We start from the raw sequence: 6,104 nt of genomic DNA, 5'->3' as shown, positions 1-6,104 counted from the left end.
CCTCAGTGATGCTGCTGTAGCTTCAGACTGCCGGGGGACTCCCATGATGCACTGGGCTCCTCTCCGTACGGTTCTACACCAATAGTTCTCTGGATCTGGAGCTTCATGTCTCTGGTCGGCAGTTTTTGTCCTCACCAGCACCCACAGTGTTCATTGTTCTATTGCTGCTATCCTGTCATCCCCACTCTCACCCAACCGGTCCAGTCAGATGGCTGCCTCTCCTGAGCCTGGTTCTGTCAGGTTTTTCCTCCCACTGAGGGGTGTTTGCTTCCTTCAGAGGAGTCCAAAGGTTCTTTGGATTGTTGGGTTCTGTTGAAATTTGTAAGGTCTCGTTAAGCGCTGTGGGATGACGTGCTGTGGACCATCAGTGACGAGTTATAATAAAAGAAAAGTGGAATTTCTGTCCGACTGTCCTTCAGCAGCACCTCAAACACTTCCAGCAGCGCCGACGGGCCCTGAGCTGCTGTCCAGTGGAAACAACATTGAACTCCTAAATTATGTGTGATTAAAAATTGCAGCAGTTTGAGTAACATTTTCCTTCACTTTGAATTAATCCCCAAACAATCTAAATATCGGTGTGAAGGAGAACAAGTTGTCAGAGCGAGACTGAGGCTGAATGAATATCTGAGCTGCCTCAGGCCATTTCTGCAGGATCCAGAGTGTGTAGGCTGCATATAAAACACCAGCGCTGCTCGGTTTGGAGACTAATTCTAAATGTCCGAATGTGGGCAGAAAGCGGCGGCTTACGAACTTGTGCGAGGAGATAAAAACAAAGTCTGCACAAATAAATTCTGAGCGCCGAGGGAGGCGGATGGAAGTCTGAAAATGACATGTTATGTTACAGCTCTGACCACATTCGCTGCAGATCTAAGCTGATTTATCCTCCCCTGCTGTCTTTATAATCATGCAAATTACATTTTAAACTTTACAAAGTGTGATTCTGCACTGATGGATGCTGTAGCTTTCTATTAGTCCGTGATTTATCCATGAAAGTGAGTTAAAAATGGATCCTTGTGCAGCATGAAGCGACTCGGCAGCTAATGAAATCAACATTATCGGGATCTCCGGCTGCAGAGGGATGTTTAAAGCTCATTTCTCCCTGGCAGTGATAATAATAACTAAGAGCTTAATTAAGAAGATGCTAAATGTTAATGTTTATCAGCGCTGAATGTAGAGTTACGGCTCCTCAGAAAATAAACAGGAAACGTTTGCAGCTCACAGCTCTGATGCTGAGTTCAGGCCTTCAGCGCGAGGAGATTAAATTAAAGCTGCTTTCATTTCTGTTTGTAGCCGCAGTGAATCAACTGAACCAAGAATCGACGACGCTGCAGCTCAGAGCGGTTTTAGACAAAGTCTGACTCGCTGAAGAGTCAGAGGTCATGAAAACTAAAGTTCTGTGGTTCTGAACTAGATGGACTCTGAGCTCTGCCAACCAGTAGGAGTCTGATGGGCTGTTACCGCACAGCTAACTAACCAGTAGTCATCCAGCTCTGTGTAGCTCCGCCCCTCACTGCCTCCAGGTGAACCAATCGCAATGAGTCCTCCAGGTTGATTTACTGTCTACAGCTACGTCTGCAGAACTCTGAAATGGAACAGAACATCGGTTTAGTCCCACAGGAGACATCTGCAATGTGACAGTAAAAGCAAGAAAACAGCTCTAAATAAGAGGCCGGGTGTGTATAAACTCTGTAAGAAACAGAAGAGCACAAGGACATAAGAACACACTTCAGAATATCTACCTGGATGAACTGGGTTTACAGCTGACTGTCAGGTGACTGTTCTGTTGGAGCAGTTCTGATTCTAAACTCTGACACCAGCAGGGAGGACGGACCTGCTGGTGTCAGACTTTATAAGAAGTACCGCTAAAGGAGCTGCCCAGTGCCCTCAGAGTCCTGCACTGGGTGGGAACCACTGTCAGCTGCCTTTCTCCCACCACCTGTACTGGGTCCAGAGGGCTCCCCAGGACAGAACCGACCTTCCTGATCAGCTGATCAAGTTTCCTCCTGCTGCCCCAGCAGAGCTCTCCATAGAGGACGGCTGATGCCACCACAGGGTCATAAAAGCACCTCGGTCTCCTGAGCAGATGGTCTGCTCTGACCTTTCCTTTAAGGTGCCTTGGTGTGGTCTGGACCGGTCCAGTTTAATGTTTGGGGAACACCCAGGTACTTCCATGAGTCCACTCTCTCAATGTCCATGCCCTGGCTGTTCACTGATGTTGGGGTGGAAGTCCACCACCAGCTCTTTGGTCTTCCCTACATTGATTTGGAGGTGGTTCCGCTGGCACCAGTCCAAAAGTCCTGGCTCAGTTCTCTGTACTCACGATCATCGTCATCGCAGTCATCAGAACCTTTGCACATGGCAGCTGGAGAGCCAGGACCATGGGCCCTGTGCTGCAGACCACCATGTCAGACTCGTGTAGTCCAGCATCCAGCCTGAGAGGTGGCGATCCACCCCATGAGCTCCAGAATGTCCCTCAGACAGAACCGGCTGAATCGTGCTGAAAGCACTGGAGAAATCAAAGAACGTGATCCTTACAGTGCTCACAGGCTTCTCCAGGTGGGGCAGAGCTCTGTCCAGGAGGGAGATGATGGCCATCAATGAGCCCACTAGAGGGCGGAGATGGACGAGGACCAGCCTCTCCAGAGCCTTCATCAGATGAGATGTCGGTACCACCGGCCTGTAGCTGCTGAGGTCCTTGAGCTGTGATGTTTTGGGCACTGGTACCACAGAGGATGTGTGAACCACGACCAGAACTCACCGAATGTTCTGCTGTTGGAGTGAACATGAGTCTTCATGCAGGAGCTGAACACCTGGTGGTCCCCACAACTATAGGAGACTCTATACTTTTTGGCTAACGTTAGCTTTGGTGGTAGCAGCAGTAGTAGTGTGGCTAACGTTAGCTTTACGGTCAGCTCTGTGGAAACGGTCCCACTGAGGGACACAAAATACTATTTTACATGTAATCACATTTTTCTCCCTGAACCGACCCACACTGGCGTCAGCGTTTTATACGCCGTCCATCCACCCCGACAACCTCCTGCTGACTCCACTGACTCTTCTGAATATAATGCAGCCAGAGACGTCGTTGCTTCTGAACCCGACGGAGAATTCAGACGTACAGGAAGCTAATTTCACTGAGAGCAGCTTGAACTGGGGTTGATTTCTGGCCGTATGTTTTACTGTTTCTGAACATCTGTTAAAGCTCAGAGCGTCACTGTTTTACTCGGAGAGGTTTTATGGGATCAAACCGGCAGCTTTTAGGTCGAACAGCAAAATCTCAACACAAATCCTCCATCTGCCTCCTGAATGAAGCGTAATCCAGCGTTAAAACGATGCTTTAATTAAATAAAAAAGCAGTTTTCTCTCCAAGAACCTGATCCAAGAATCTGTTCGACTGCCATCAATTACAAACCCTTTTTTTTTCTTTATTCTGCTGCTTCTCTTCTGTGCTGTTGAACTCTGGACGGCATCGGCTTCGTTCCCGGCATGTAAATGTACAAAAGCCTCAAAACTCGGCAGCTTCCTGGAGCTCATGAAGCCACACTGACTTATAAAATAAACATGAAGATATTCTACTGTCCTACATTCAGCACATGATGATGAATGTTCTGTCCTCCCAGGCTGGAAAATTCTGTCCTTTAAAAAAAAAAAAAAAAGTTTTGGAAGTTAGCCGGAGGGTTCGTCCACACAGACACTTCCTGTCTTCATAACCCACTTCTCAGCTCCGTCCTGCAACACATCGCTGCAGCTGTGATTCTGTAGTTTGCGTTTGCGGCTGTTAGCGGTGATGAATTATTCGGAGCCCATCGCGAGGCTGATCCCCGGTGAGCTGGGCTTGATTCTCGGCTCTTCGCACCAAACAGTCGTCTTTAAAACGCCTCTGCTCTGAAACCTCGAATCAAACGCATTCAAATCCACCAGATGAAGTGGAAGCGAAACACCAGGACGTCATTTCAGAGCAGCGTGAGCGCCGACTCTCCAGACCGACATGTGAGGGGACCGGTTGGCCTGTTTAATGATCACACGGACCAGAGCTGATGGTTGTGCAGATGACGTGCTAATGAGGCCTTCTGGTGCTGATGGAGGCAGTTCAGAGGTGAGCCGAGGTTTTCTCCTGGTGACATTCTGCTCTGAAGCTCCCGTATTCACTTCTTTAGCGTCTGTGAATGTTAATGTTCTCAAATGGAGCTGAAGTCGTTCAGTATGAAACACCTCTGAGCTTGAAAGGTGACTGTAAAACATCTGTAGTCGGCTTCTTAGCAGAGAATAAGAGTCTGTGATCAGCCACGGCTCAGAATATATTAACCTGAGCGAGTTTCAAGGTGAAAAATGAGAAAATTAAAGTTTCATCATCCACAGAAACTTCTCAAACCACTCGGAGTTCTTCTCAGTGCCGTTTACACTTCACGGTCGCTTCATATAAAATGGACCAAATCTACAAAAACCTTCTCAATCATCTCAGAATCAGCTGGTTCTGTATCTGCAGAACCTTTATCTACTGACCAGAGTTCTGGTACTGTCATTGGTACCAGAACTCTGGTCACTGGTACTGTGATGTGTCACTGGTACCACTGACACATCCCATAATACTGATGCTACCAGCTGCTGACAGAGGACACGACCAGAACCAGGTCCAGTGTTCAGACTGAGACACCAGGATGGATGCAGACCTGATCTGGTGTCAGGTTCTAGCAGAACCCAGATGTGTTCTTCCTCCTAAATGTCATGTGTCTATCTGCTGTACTGATGAAGTTCTGAGGCTCAAATGATGGAAACAGTCAGAACAAAACTGCACAGAGTGTCTAAACATTTCCACTTGTTCCTGCTTTTATCTTCAATTAAAGTTGCTTTAGAATGTGTTCGGCTTCGCTCGATTTATTTGATCAGCAGACGTGAAAGTCATGCAGATGTTTTCTTTGGTGTGGATCAGGTTGTCAAAACATAAGCAACTTAATAAAGGCCCTCATTAACTTCCATTTTTCTGTTATCAAAGTGACTGAAAGTGTCAGAGCTGGAAGAACAACAAAGAAACAAATGTTCGGCGATAACGAGCACAATTAGAGAGTGAACAGAAAACAGCCTCCTGGTTTCAGATCCTGCTGACATGACTAATGGCTCCATTTAACACCTACAACTTTGTGTGGGAAGAAAAATGTGACAAGAGGGAATAAATGAATCATAATGCAGAACACTTGAGATAAACAGACTGAATTAATGAAGACTGCTGTGACACTGGAGGGGTGACAAATTAAACGTCTCACTTTGTGCAACGTGAGATTTTAACGTCTTCAGTATAAAACAGGTTAAAGTGCCACATAAATACATCTCCTGTGTCCCTCTGTGCAGCGTTCATAAGTGGCTCCTGTTGGACTGAAGTCAACACTCGCAACAAGATGCTAAATATTTGCACAACACAAAGTTTTGCTCACTTCAGAAGAAAAAGTCTGCAGCTGAACCACATCTGTCTGCATTTCCACTAAAAACTCATCTAGAGCCAGAACTTCTCTGGAGGTGAAGGTGCACCTACACATGCATGTCTGTGGGTTATCATCCAGGTCGTACCTGGAGCTTCAGTCGGCAGCAACTGGACGACTTTTGGGTTGTTGTCACTCCTGACGTGACAGATTCAGATCCTTTGGTAAGCTGGCAGCTCCACCACCTGGTTTGACAACATTAACACCTGCACACAGGTGAGTCCTGGTCATTAGTGTGAGCTGGAGTGACTGGAAACGCCTGAAACTCTGTCAGTCAGAACTGAAGAAGAACCTTGGATGACGGTGGAAAGTCTTCAAGAACTAAGATGAAGATCCTGCAAAAGGCACAGAACCAACTGTCGGATTAATTTCACCTGTGAGGCAGCTCTAATGCTAAAGCCAGAGATCAGAACTTCACCATCCTGCAGGCTGACGAAGGTCCATGGTGCTCAACACAGCAGACCACCACACTGTTCTAACGGCATTACTCGGCGACAGTACGAGGCTCTGAGGTCCTACAAACGGCTACTAACGAAGGTCATCCACTGCCTACAGCAGCTGGAGGAAGCTGCAAACGCTCCAGTGCTGAAGGTCACCGTCTGAAGCTAGCAGGACCACGTCGTCCACAAA

This window comes from Stegastes partitus, unplaced genomic scaffold (assembly GCF_000690725.1).
Source record: "Stegastes partitus isolate 25-593 unplaced genomic scaffold, Stegastes_partitus-1.0.2 Scaffold537, whole genome shotgun sequence".
Lineage (NCBI taxonomy): Eukaryota > Metazoa > Chordata > Actinopteri > Pomacentridae > Stegastes > Stegastes partitus.
Note: the sequence above shows the minus strand (reverse complement) of the source record.